Here is a 14,921-nt window from a genome sequence, read left to right as displayed (position 1 = left end):
CAACCGCAAAAGTCCATTTGCACAACCACGAGATAGATAGATTTGATAGATAGATACATAGATTACATAGATCAATAGATGCAATATACATTTGATAGATACGAATTACATAGATCAATAGATGCAATATACATTTGATAGATACGAATTACAAAGATCAAAAGATGCAATATACATTTGATAGATACGAATTACATAGATCAATAGATGCAATATATATTTGATAGATATGATTGATAGTTAGATAGATTCGATAGATAAATAGATAGATTTGATAGATATATAATTTCCCTGACAGAGTATAACAATAAGACATGCGGTCTGGGACCCGTGGTGTGTTAAGTAGTACTATTCTTAGCAGTTTACTACCTGTTCCTCCCCCTATCGGGGGAGGTCTATATGGCCTGCATTTTTGGAACAGGGAGATGGAAGAAGATGATTGGTCTGTCCTCCTACTTCAAATTTGTCCGAAACACAATTGGCTGTCTCAAAACAGTCCGGCCACGAGATAGATTTGATAGATATATATACATAGATTGATAGTTAGATAGAATCGATAGAAGATAAATAGATAGATTTGATAGATATATAATTACCCTGACAAAGTATAATAATAAAACATACGGTCTGGGACCCATGGTAACTAGGTTGTGTTAAGTAGTACTATTCTTAGCACTTTAATCCCTGTTACTCCCCCTATCGGGGGAGGTCTATATGGCCTGCATGACTACCCTGACAAAGTATAACAACAAAACATGCGGTCTGGGACCCATGGTAACTAGGTTGTGTTAAGTAGTACTATTCTTACCACTTTAATCCCTGTAACTCCCCCTATCGGGGGAGGTATATATGGCCTGCATGATTACCCTGACAAAGTATATCAACAAGACATGCGGTCTGGGACCCATGGTAACTAGGTTGTGTTAAGTAGTACTGTTCTTAGCAGTTTAATACCTGTCACTCCCCCTATCGGGGGAGGTCTATATGGCCTGCATGATTACCCTGACAAAGTATAACAACAAGACATGCGGCTTGGGACCCATGGTAACTAGGTTGTGTTAAGTAGTACTGTTCTTAGCAGTTTAATACCTGTTACTCCCCATATCGTAGGAGGTCTATATGGCCTGCATGACTACCCTGACAAAGTATAACAACAAAACATGCGGTCTGGGACCCATGGTAACTAGGTTGTGTTAAGTAGTACTATTCTTAGCACTTTAATCCCTGTAACTCCCCCTATCGGGGGAGGTATATATGGCCTGCATGATTACCCTGACAAAGTATATCAACAAGACATGCGGTCTGGGACCCATGGTAACTAGGTTGTGTTAAGTAGTACTGTTCTTAGCAGTTTAATACCTGTCACTCCCCCTATCGGGGGAGGTCTATATGGCCTGCATGATTACCCTGACAAAGTATAACAACAAGACATGCGGCTTGGGACCCATGGTAACTAGGTTGTGTTAAGTAGTACTGTTCTTAGCAGTTTAATACCTGTTACTCCCCATATCGTAGGAGGTCTATATGGCCTGCATGATTACCCTGACAAAGTATAACAACAAGACATGCGGTCTGGGACCCATGGTAACTAGGTTGTGTTAAGTAGTACTGTTCTTAGCAGTTTAATACCTGTTACTCCCCCTATCGGGGGAGGTCTATATGGCCTGCATGATTACCCTGACAAAGTATAACAACAAAACATGCGGTCTAGGACCCATGGTAACTAGGTTGTGTTAAGTAGTACTATTCTTAGCACTTTAATCCCTGTAACTCCCCCTATCGGGGGAGGTCTATATGGCCTGCATGATTACCCTGACAAAGTATAACAACAAGACATGCGGTCTGGGACCCATGGTAACTAGGTTGTGTTAAGTAGTACTATTCTTAGCACTTTAATCCCTGTAACTCCCCCTATCTGGGGAGGTCTATATGGCCTGCATGATACATAATTACCCTGACAAAGTATAACAATAAGACATGCGGCTGCGACCCATGGTAAGGTTGTGTTAAGTAGTACTATTCTTAGCAGTTTAATCCCTTTTACTCCCCCTATCGGGGGAGGTGGTCTATATGGCCTGCATGATATATAATTACCCTTACAAAATATAACAATAAGACATGCGTTCTGGGACCCATGGTAAGGTTGTGTTAAGTATTACTATTCTTAGCACTTTAATCCCTTTTACTCCCCCTATCGGGGGAGGTCTATATGGCCTGCATGATATATAATGACCCTTACAAAATATAACAATAAGACATGCGGACTGGGACCCATGGTAAGGTTGTGTTAAGTAGTACTATTCTTAGCACTTTAATCCCTTTTACTCCCCCTATCGGGGGAGGTCTATATGGCCTGCATGATATATAATGACACTTACAAAATATAACAATAAGACATGCGGGCTGGGACCCATGGTAAGGTCGTGTTAAGTAGTACTATTCTTAGCACTTTAATACCTTTTACTCCCCCTATCGGGGGAGGTCTATATGGCCTGCATGATATATAATGACCCTTACAAAATATAACAATAAGACATGCGGTCTGGGACCCATGGTCAGGTTGTGTTAAGTAGTACTATTCTTAGCACTTTAATCCCTTTTACTCCCCCTATCGGGGGAGGTCTATATAGCCTGCATGATATATAATGACCCTTACAAAATATAACAATAAGACATACGGCTGGGACCCATGGTAAGGTTGTGTTAAGTAGTACTATTCTTAGCACTTTAATCCCTTTTACTCCCCCTATCAGTGCCACCAGCTATGAGTGGTGTGTTAAGTAGTACTATTCTTAACAGTTTAATCACTGTTATGTGCCTTTTTTTTGGTTTGGGTTTTGTAGCCACAGTGCAGCACCAGAGGCCAGAAAAATTAGGCATGTAAAACTGCCTGAAAAATTAGGTATTGTTGCAGCCGCTGCTGTAGCAGTGGCCTGAAAAATTGATGTTTGTTTGACAGTTAGAAAGTGCCCTAAAACATTGCGGCTTGAACCCTAGTTGTTGGCGGGTAAGTCACACAAGTCATCCGCCATTCGAAGATAAAATACAGCAGCGTGTGTACCATTTGTAGCCCAAGGCAGCTCCTCTCATCAGGCCTTTTTTACTCTAATGTATCGCACAATGTCAGTCCCTTCGGGATCCATCCCTCATTCATTTTAATAAAGGTGAGATAATCAAGACTTTTTTGACCTAGGCGACTTCTCTTCTCAGTGACAATACCTCCTGCTGCACTGAAGGTCCTTTCTGACAGAACACTTGAAGCGGGGCAGGCCAGAAGTTTGATTGCAAATTGGGATAGCCACAGGTCAAGCATGCACACCCAGTAGTCAAGGGGTCCATCGCTCCTCAGAGTGTTGAGATCCGCAGTTAATGCTAGGTAGTCTGCTACCTGTCGGTTGAGTCTTTCTCTGAGGCTGGATCCCAAAGGGCTGTGACGATGCATAGGAGTTAAAAAGGTCCGCATGTCCTCCATCAACAATACGTCTGGAAAGCGTCCTGTCCTTGCCGGCGTGGTTGTGGGAGGAGGAGGAGGATTACTTTCATCTCTTCCCCTGTTAGATTCCTGTTGTGCTGTGACATCACCCTTATACGCTGTGTAAAGCATACTTTTTAATTTATTTTGGAACTGCTCCATCCTTTCCGACTTGCGTGAATTCGGTAACATTTCAGTAACTTTATGCTTATACCGGGGGTCTAGTAGCGTGGACACCCAGTACAGGTCGTTCTCCTTCAGCTTTTTTATACGAGGGTCCCTCAACAGGCACGACAGCATGAAAGACCCCATTTGCACAAGGCTGGATCAGATGCCGAGCTAATCATGTCCCGTTCCTCATCCTCACTGATCTCACTGAAGGTATCTTCTTCCCCCCAGCCACGTACAACACGACGGGTACCAGATAGGTGACAACAACGAGCACCCTGGGATGCCTGTTGTGCTTGGTCTTCCTCCTCCTCCTCAAAGCCACATTCCTCCTCTGACTCCTCTTCCTCACAATCCTCTTCCTGCGTTGCCGCTGGTCCAGCAAGCAATGCTGATAAGGCTGTTTCTGGTGGTGATGGAGACCACAACTCTTCCTCTTCACGCTCATCTACGGCCTGATCCAGCACTCTTCGCTGGGCACGCTCCAGGAAGAAAACAAATGGTATGATGTCGCTGATGGTGCCTTCGGTGCGACTCACTAGGTTTGTCACCTCCTCAAAAGGCATTGCGCATGAGCGTCCAGTAACGTGGCAAAAAAATCCCCAGCACCACAGAGGCTGTACTAGCACCCCAGTCATACAAATACTCGTTAACAGCTTTTTCTTGTTGTAGCAGGCGGTCAAACATTAGGAGTGTTAAATTCCACTGTGTCGGGCTGTCACAAATCAAGCGCCTCACTGGCAGGTTGTTTCGACGCTGGATATCAGACAAGTGCGCCATGGCCGTGTAGGAATGCCTGAAATGGCCACATACCTTCGTGGCCTGCTTCAGGACGTCCTGTTGTAAGTAACTGACAGGAAGTATAGCAAGTTAATTGTATATGGATCTTCAACTGCAGATCTAGATGGAATGTTTCACTCAGCACCTGCTTATCATATGTAGAAGAGAAGCGTATGGCTTGGAGTGATTTAATATATCTTGAAAAGAACAGAGTGACACAGGTTAAAACCTGGAGCAGTCTCTTACAGAATCAGCTGTTAGAGAAAACAGGAACCCAAGGGGTTAAATAATTCAGGTAGGAGTTTAAATAACAAGGAACCATTCAGTCACAGTTTCACTCTTACCAGAGAGTGGACTTTAGCTATCCGTTGTAACAGCTGATCTGTCAGATTAGGACAGAAGAGAAATCCTCAGGCAGCGTGTGAACGGTTAGAACTGAGGAGCTGCGCTGATAGTAATTAGTGATCCAGTGAAGCAGGTAGTTTCAGGAGTGAAGAAAGATTTGCACAAGCAATATAAAAGTTCAAAACGATATTCAGAATTAAATCCTGTTGTAACAAAAGGGTAATCCAAAGAGCACAATATGCAGTGTTAGCTCAGCTACCAAACTCATTAACTAAGCACCTGTCTGCCCTCAGGAAAAGGTTTAAGTAAGGTAAAAAGGTGCGGCTTCGTAGTTAAGGTGGAATTACAGAATATCAGATGTCAGACAGTTAAGGTGGAGAGATGAGTTCTGACATGACCCCCCCTTCAGGCAAGCCTTCCCAAGGCTTGCAGCCTGGGGCGATCAGGGTTCCTCCTGTGGAACTGAGCAACAAGTCTTGGAGCATTCACGTGAGATGATGGTTCCCAGGTATCCTCATCTGGTGGATAACCCTTCCATCGGACAAGGTACTGGAGTTCACCTTTAGTAATCCGAGAATCAAGTAATTCTTTCACTTCGTATTCTTCTGCATCCAGAATCGGTGGCTTGGGTGGTAAAATCTGTGTGCCGGAGGAGGAAGCTGGTTTGATCAGAGAAACGTGGAAAGTGGAGTGGATGGCCAGAGAGGGAGGTAATTGAAGTGCTACTGCATTTTGATTGATGATTCGTACAATCTGAAACGGGCCTATGAACAGACTGGCTAATTTTTTGCTTGGGATTTGCAATCTCAAATTTTTGGTCGAAAGCCATACCCAGTCACCGACTACGTATTGAGGTGGTGGTCTTCTTCTCAGATCATAATATTTTTTCTGGGCATTTTGAGCAGATTGCAAATGTTTTTGGAGTAATTGCAAATTTTGTGTCATCCTATCAGCTATATCATCAATTTTGGGACTTGGAGAACTGGTGGTTGTGAGAAAGGACATTTTTGGATGGAACCCATAGTTGGCGTAGAAGGGAGTCATTCGAGATGAAGAGTTGAGTGTGTTGTTGTATGCAACTCAGCGGTTGATAAATAATTCATCCAGTCTTCTTGGTGGAATGCACAATAGGATCTAATGTACTGTTCTAGCCATTGATTCAGACGCTCTGTTTGGCCGTTCGTCTGTGGGTGATAAGCTGTGGTGTACCTATGGTTTATTTGTAGTTTCTGACATAGATTCCTCCAAAACCTGGAGGTAAACTGAGTCCCCCTGTCGGTGGTCAGAATGGTTGGTATGCCATGAAGTTTCAGAACATTATCTATAAATAACTGGGCTGTTTCTGCGGAGGTTGGAAGTTTCCGATATGGGATGAAATGGGCCATTTTTGTCATCAAATCAACAACTACCAATATCGTGTTCATTCCAAGTGAGAGAGGCAATTCGACTATAAAATCCATGCCCAGGTGGGTCCATGGTTTATCAGGAACTTGTATAGGCATCAATAACCCATATGGGGGTCTTCTTTCTGATTTCGATGTGGTACAGATTGTACAATCTTGTATGTATTCCTTGATACTCATGTTCATCTTAGGCCACCAATAGTTCCTTGCTATCAAATCCTTCGTCCTGGAAATTCCTGGATGGCCAGAAAGAGGAGAGTCGTGGTGTTCCTTGATTAACTCCTGTCTTAGAGTCTGGGGTACATAAATCTTGTCTTTGATGTATCCTATCCCATCTGAAGCGGTATGGAGTTGTGATGGAGTATCCAAGTCTTGGACCAAAGCCTCTTTGAGTTTAGAGGCGAAAGTTGAAGTGATACCAATGTATCTATCATGTGGTATGATTTCCTTTGGATTGTGGTCATTTACTGGCTTTGGGTCCTTCCGGGATAAGGCGTCAGCCTTACCATTCCTTGAAGCGGGTCTGTATATGATCTGAAAATGGAATCTGCTGAAATATAGACTCCAGCGAACCTGTCTGGCAGAGAGTGTCTTGTTCCTTTGGAGAAATTCCAGATTTTTATGATCTGTATATACTATGATGGGTAATCGTGTTCCTTCTAAAAGATGTCTCCAATGCTCAAATGATCTTTTTATGGATAACAACTCTTTCTCTCCTATTGGGTAGTTGATCTCCGGAGGAGACATAACTTTAGAATAAAATGCTACTGGATGAAGAGGATGATTCAAGTCTTCTCTCTGGGATAAAACTGAACCTAAAGCGTAATCTGAAGAATCCACTTCTAAAAAGTATTGCAACTCCGGATTTGGATGTCGGAGTATCGGAGCAGAGGTGAACGCAGTTTTCAATGTGAGAAAGGCTTGAGCCGCTGATGGATTCCACAAAAAGGGTGTTGTGCAGCCCGTAAGGGCAGTTAGGGGTTTAGCGATAGCGGAATAACCTTTGATAAATTTCCTATAATAGTTACTAAACCCGAGGAAGCGTTGAAGCTCCTTACGGTTAGAAGGTGTTGGCCAATCTTTTACCGCTTCCACCTTGTTATCCTGCATCTGTATTCCCTCTGGGGATATATCATATCCCAAAAAGGAGATCTTTTCTGTATGGAAAAGGCATTTTTCTGCCTTGGCATATAATCGATGTATTTGTAATCTTGATAATACCCATGTGACGTGTTTAATGTGATCCTCCAAGTTTTGGGAGTATATTAAAATGTCATCGAGATAAACTATCACACATATGTCAAGAAGATCCCTGAAAACATCATTGACAAAATGCTGGAACGTTGCCGGAGCGTTACACAGACCAAAAGGCATTACCAAATACTCATATAACCCATATCTCGTTCTAAATGCTGTCAACCACTCATCTCCCTCTCTTATGCGTATGAGGTTGTAAGCCCCCCTGAGATCGAGCTTTGTGTAGATCTTAGCTTGATGTAAACGCTCTATAAGTTCAGGGATTAGGGGGAGAGGGTAACGATTCTTCACAGTAATTTTATTAAGCTCCCTATAGTCAATAATTGGCCTTAAAGTCTGATCTTTGTTCGTCACAAAGAACATGCCGGCTCCGGCAGGGGAGACAGAAGGTCTGATAAACCCCTTCTTCAAATTATCATCAAGATAGGACTTTAAATGACTTAATTCGGGCTGGCTCAATGGGTATAGATGTCCATATGGGACGCTAGATCCCGGTATTAAATCAATGGGACAATCGTAACTCCGATGCGGAGGTAAGCTCTCAGCCTCTCTTTTGCTGAAGACTTCTGCATATTCAGCATAAACCCTAGGGATAACTGTAGTTTCTTCTGCACAATGTAGAGTATGTATGTCATTATAACACAACTTATGGCAATGTGTGGAATCTAATGTGAGTTTTAATGTTTTCCACTCTATGTTAGGCTCGTGTAGTCTTATCCACTGCATACCTAAAACTATGGGAAAGAGTGGGGAAGGAAGTACATCAAATCGTAAATACTCATGATGATTGTCCTGAGTAATGACTAATAGAGGGATTGTGTGATGGGTGATAGGACCGCTTGATATGTAAGACCCATCAACTACTCTGATAGACACAGGAACAGACTTTTTTTCAAGTGGGATTTTATTAACATTCACATACTCCAAATCAATATAAGCCCCATAAGCCCCAGTGTCAATTATAGCCTCTGTAGTCGAACGCTTACGGTCCCACTGCAAAGAGAGAGAGATGGTACAGTAAACTGGGTTATATTGAATATGAGGCATAGTATTGGTCATAATGTACTTACTCTTTTTATTTCTCTGCAGTACAGGGCAGTCTTTAACAGTGTGTGCTGGATTAGCACAATACAGACACAGTGCCGCGGCCTTCCTTCTTTGCTTCTCCTCCAAAGATAAAGGACCCCTTAACATGCCTATCTCCATCGGTTCTTGAGGGGCAGCAGCACTGCTGAGGGATTGGTTAGGTGCAGAGGTTCTTTTATACGTAGGTTCTGAGGAGTGGCGTTCGCTCTTTCTCTCCCGTAGTCTCCGGTCTATTTGAATGGACAGTCTCATCAACCCTTCCAGGCTGTCAGGAAGTTCCACTCGAGCTAACTCATCTTTTACTTGATCAGAGAGACCTAACCTAAACTGATTTTTTAGGGCTATGTGATTCCATTGGGAATCTGTAGCAAACTGCTTAAAATCAGTTATATATAATTCAACTGATCTGTTGCCCTGTTTCAAAGCCCTCATCTTTGTTTCAGCAGTTAACTGCGAGTTGGTGTCCAGATATAACTCATCCATGGCAATCAGAAAATCATTTGAGGAGTTGATGATAGGGTTGTTGTTTTCATAAATTCTTGGCTCCCCTCTGAGGTAAGATATTACCGTGAGCACCTTTATTTTATCATTCTGGTAGGTCTTTGGCTTTAAAGTGAACATAAGTAGACAGGCATTCCTGAACTGTCTATACATACGTCTGTCCCCTGAAAATAAATCAGGAGGGGATATCTGTGGTTCTGGGCATGCATCAGGTGGTACCACTTTAGCAGATAGGGAGTCCTTGATGACCTTCCTTAACGTTTCATTTTCAACTTGAAGATTACTTAGAGCCTGACCGAGTTGGTCTACCCTCTGAGATAAGCCATAAACAACTTGAGGTAGATCCGCTGGATCCATTATTTTGGGCTTAGTTAATCTGTAAGTAACTGACAGGAAGTATAGCAAGTTAATTGTATATGGATCTTCAACTGCAGATCTAGATGGAATGTTTCACTCAGCACCTGCTTATCATATGTAGAAGAGAAGCGTATGGCTTGGAGTGATTTAATATATCTTGAAAAGAACAGAGTGACACAGGTTAAAACCTGGAGCAGTCTCTTACAGAATCAGCTGTTAGAGAAAACAGGAACCCAAGGGGTTAAATAATTCAGGTAGGAGTTTAAATAACAAGGAACCATTCAGTCACAGTTTCACTCTTACCAGAGAGTGGACTTTAGCTATCCGTTGTAACAGCTGATCTGTCAGATTAGGACAGAAGAGAAATCCTCAGGCAGCGTGTGAACGGTTAGAACTGAGGAGCTGCGCTGATAGTAATTAGTGATCCAGTGAAGCAGGTAGTTTCAGGAGTGAAGAAAGATTTGCACAAGCAATATAAAAGTTCAAAACGATATTCAGAATTAAATCCTGTTGTAACAAAAGGGTAATCCAAAGAGCACAATATGCAGTGTTAGCTCAGCTACCAAACTCATTAACTAAGCACCTGTCTGCCCTCAGGAAAAGGTTTAAGTAAGGTAAAAAGGTGCGGCTTCGTAGTTAAGGTGGAATTACAGAATATCAGATGTCAGACAGTTAAGGTGGAGAGATGAGTTCTGACACCTGTAAGCCTGGGTACTTATGCACAAAGCGTTGTACAATCAGATTACACACATGTGCCATGCACGGCACATGTGTCAACTTGCCCAATTTCAATTACTTCCATTGTCAGAAACAACTTTGCCAATCTCCAGTTGGTGCGGAGTTAGCCACTGATCCACCTGTGCGTTCAGGGCGGACAGGAGTGCTGGTGCGGTGTGACTCTCGGCTTTCAGGCAAGTCAACCCCAAGACGGCGTGACACTGCCGTATCCGGGATGTTGAATAGTACCTGGGGAGCTGGGGGGGTGCCGTTGATGTGGAGCAAGACGCAGCAGCAGAAGAGGACTCAGCCGAGGAAGAGGTTATGGAAGAGGATGGAGTAGGAGGAGTACAGGAGGTAGCAGCAGGCCTGCCTGCAATTCGTGGCGGTGTCACCAACTCCTCTGCAGAGCCACGCATTCCATGCTTGTCAGCCGTCAGCAGGTTTACCCAATGCGCAGTGTAGGTGATATACCTGCCCTGACCATGCTTTGCGGACCAGCTATCAGTGGTCAGATGGACACTTGCCCCAACGCTGTGTGCCAGACATGCCATTACTTCCTTTCACACAATCGAGTACAGGTTGGGGATTGCCTTTTGTGAAAAGAAATTTCTGCCGGGTACCTTCCACTGCGGTGTCCCAATAGATACAAATTTTTTGAACGCCTCAGACTCCACCAGCTTGTATGGTAAAAGCTGGCGGGCTAAGAGTTCAGACAAGCCAGCTGTCAGACGCCGGGCAAGGGGGTGACTTTGGGAAATTGGCTTCTTACACTCAAACATGTCGTTGACAGACACCTGACTGTGGGCAGATGACCAGGAACTGCTACGTAAGAGAGACTGAGTGGGGGATGGTTGAGAGGGGGCAAGGAGGACAGCAGTGGTTGACGTGGCTGAAGATGCTGGACCAGGAGGAGGATGGCGGCTTTGAGTTTGTGTGCTGCTTCTACTCATGTGTTCATCCCATCGGCGTTTGTGATGTGAGACCATGTGAATTCGCAAAGCAGTTGTACCTAGGTGGGTGTTGGACTTCCCATGACTCAGTTTCTATTGGCACAGGTTGCAAATGGCATCGCTGTTGTCAGAGGCAGACACACAAAAAAAATCATCAATCTATCAAAGTACATTCCAGACACCAGCAAAGTTCTGAGCCTGGGCCTAACATTTGTGCCTACGGCCGACTTTGACCTATTCAGGACATTATTTAATGTTAATAAACTCATACGGGACTTAACTTTAAAGAAATTTTTCAAGATGAATCCCGTGAGGGGTCTTGATGAGAGCCACGGTACCATGAGTTTGGATGAGAGAGTGAGGCCAAAGGGGTCACAGAGAGATAGTACTTTAAGTTTCCAGGAGTTCTGTGATATTGCGGCTCTGGAATCTCTCTCAGAAGAGGGGGGGAGTATTCCAATTGCATGTAGCAAACTTCCCAATTTTAAGGAAAAATCCACCTTTTACCCGATTCAATGTCGTGGTAACCTTCTGGAGAAATTCCTGAGCAGGGTAGAAGAGGATCTCACCCGCCTGTACTACAAATCAGCAAGGGGGTTTAAGAGTAACATCACTAGGAAGCAAAAAACAGCAATAGATAAGCTTGGTAAGAATGATGGAATCATCATCAGGGCGGCAGACAAGGGTGGCACTATTGTCCTCCAAAACAGAGAGGATTTTATCTCGGAGGCCTTGAGACAACTTACCAATGTGGAAGATTATCTACTGCTACCAGGTGACCCCACTCGTGCCTACCAGTCACAATTGGCCTCCCTAGTGGATGATGGGGTAGAGGGTGGTTTTATTGACCCGGCCACTAAGGAATATCTTCTTGTTTCTAACCCTACTATCGCGACTTTTAACCATCTCCCGAAGGTACATAAATCTTTAGTGAATGTACAGGGGAGGCCAATTGTGAGTGGGATTGGCTCACTACTTGAGCACCTCTCGGAGTGGTTGGATGGCATCTTGCAGCCAATAGTGAGCACTCTGTGGAGCCATTTGGTAGATACGAAAAATGTTTTGAACCTATTGGGCCAGGTCAAATGGGAAAACCATTACAGATGGCTCACTGTGGATGTCAAGTCCCTCTACACCTGCATTCCCCATGACAAAGGGGTGGAGACTATACGTTTTTTCCTAAATAGGTGTTATGCTGAGGAACCAATGTTTGTTAACTTTGTGATTGAGGTTACTCGGTTCCTCCTTACCCACAATTATTTTGAATTTATGGGACGGTTCTATCTCCAGAAGCGTGGGACAGCCATGGGAGCCAAGTTTGCCCCATCCTATGCGAACATCTTCATGGGGTGGTGGGAGCTGTCCCACGTTTTTGGAGATCAGAATCCATTTAGATCAGAGATCGCTTGGTACGGTCGTTTTATTGATGATCTACTTTTCATTTGGGGAGGAACCGACTCACAACTTGGTGAGTTTGTGGCAAATTTTGACAAGAATGACTGTGGTTTGAGGTTCACGTCTGAGATACAGGATAAGTGTGTAAACTTCCTAGATATCTCTTTGGAAGGTGTAGAAGGCCAAGGAATTAGTACAGAGGTTTTTTGCAAACCCATAGCGGGGAATTCGTTATTGCACGCATCAAGCTGCCATCCCAGAAGAGTGTTTAGGGGTGTGGCTAAGGGTCAATTTATCCGCCTGAAAAGGAACTGTACATTTCAGTCTGTGTATGAAAAACAGGTGGATGACTTGACCCTTAGACTAAAGGAGAGGGGATATGATCCCCAAATGATTATGAAGGCCAGGAGAGATGTAGGGAGAATCCCCAGGGAAACATTACTGTCTGCAACTAAAAGGAGAGAGGGGGTCAATCAAGATACGACTACTAGAGTGTCTTTCATCACTGAGTACTCCAAACAGTATGAAGAAATCTGTCGAATAGTGAGGAGACACTTTGGCCTCCTGCTAGCGGATGATGGACTAGCTGATGTGGTGGAAAAGGGGATCAGATTTGCGTATAGAAAGAACAGGACCATTGGAAACATGGTCGCTCCCACCAAAATTTGGTCGGAGCCAATCGGGCATAGTGCCTCATCTTGGTTGACATCTGTGGGGGTTTTCAGGTGTCACCACCACACGTGTGTTGCCTGTGAAAAAGTAGTGGTAGGGGATGTATTCAAGTCCTCAGCGACAGGTGCGAGCTACAGAATAAAACACTGTCTAAATTGTAGACAAACGTATATAGTGTATTTGATCACTTGCAATGTGTGTTCCTTGCAATACGTTGGGCTTTCAACAAGGGAGGCCCGAACCCGCATAAAGGAGCACCTATCGTAACATCAGAATAGGGTCCAAAACTACCCTCCTGGTAAGACACTTTGTAGAGATACACAATAAGTCAGTAAGATCCTTTGTGTGGAGCATTATCGATAAAGTTCCCCCCAAACGTGGCCAGGGAGATAGAGTGAATAAACTGGGTGAAAGAGAGGCCTTCTGGATCTTCAAGCTAAAGACGAGGATTCCAGGGGGCCTGAACTCAGAATTTGATTTGATCAACTTTTGGTCATGCTGATAATCCACTACATCTTTCTGTCTAGCTTGTATATCTAGATACTATGGGGTTGTTTCCCCATTAGTTATTTCCTTGCTAAACCTCCTTGGTGCAGCTTTTCCTCAATCAAGGTCATCCATCTGCATATTTGTTTATTGATTTATTTTTGTTTTTTTGTATTTGGATTTATATACATCAAGCATTTTGTATCTTGCATTTTTTACTTTTGAGTATTTTGCAGTGCTACTCTGTTCTCCCAGCATTGGTCCTAATTGATGTATTGCCAAATCATCTTTAGTGTCCCTGCTTTACTTTACATACTTCAGATGGTCTATATGGATCACCTTGTTTTGTTCTTGTATGTGTCCTTTTCTAATTTACTTTCCGTGGTTGTAAATGGTAAACAATCTGTGTTTGGAGAACCGACCAAGCTAATGAATTGGGATCACTTAACTTTTTACATTTAACGCTAAGGTGATCCGTGGGGACTGAGTGTGGCTAGCTTCACACTTCTATTGTTGTTCCGATCTGGGGACTTTATCGCTGCAGCCTCTGTATTTATCCACATATGTATGTGCTTTTAGATTGAGATTACCTAATCTTTTACACTCATCGCTAAGGCCATCTGTGGGTACTGAGTGTGGCTAGCTTTACACTTGTTTTGTTTTATTTTGTTGTCCCGATCTGGGGATCATATTGCTGTAATCTCCGTATTTATTCACACATATAATTGCCTTGGAGGTATTGTTTCTCCACTGGCCTCTAGAGTGGTATTCGGGTTTTCTGGTTTACTGGTGAATTTGGTTCGCTTAGATTGCCTACTGCTACCCATCGGGGTTCCGTATTTATTTACTTACCTGTCATGATGACGTGCACTACAGGGGCGGACTCCATGTGTGGGCTAGGCGTAGAGCATTTGGAAGCCAACCAATTAGAGCCTCCTTGTTCGTGAGCACTGACAGCGGTTCCCGTCCAATTCTGGAACATATGATTCCTGTGACGTTATGGCATCACGCGGTCAGTCAACGCAATATACATTTGATCCTCTGATTCCCGACCTCAGTTGGGCCCTGAGGTGTTGCGAACTAATTTGATTCTATTTTGGGGGTGCTCAGTGATGGAGGATATTGGGACATCTCTGTATAAGATCATGATTACTACCTTTATGATGTTTCCCTATTTACGTGTATGCGTTGATTGGATGTGATATTACGTAGTTAGCTGTCAGCCTATGAACAATAATAGGATAGGGGGTGGTTAGGTGTGCGTGTGCTTGAATTTGATTGGTTAATTGATTAGAGGGTGTGTTTGCCCTATTCCAATCACGATTAGAG

The sequence above is a fragment of the Bombina bombina genome, chromosome 7 (genome assembly GCF_027579735.1).
Source record: "Bombina bombina isolate aBomBom1 chromosome 7, aBomBom1.pri, whole genome shotgun sequence".
NCBI lineage: Eukaryota > Metazoa > Chordata > Amphibia > Anura > Bombinatoridae > Bombina > Bombina bombina.
This window is presented reverse-complemented; position numbering follows the sequence as displayed.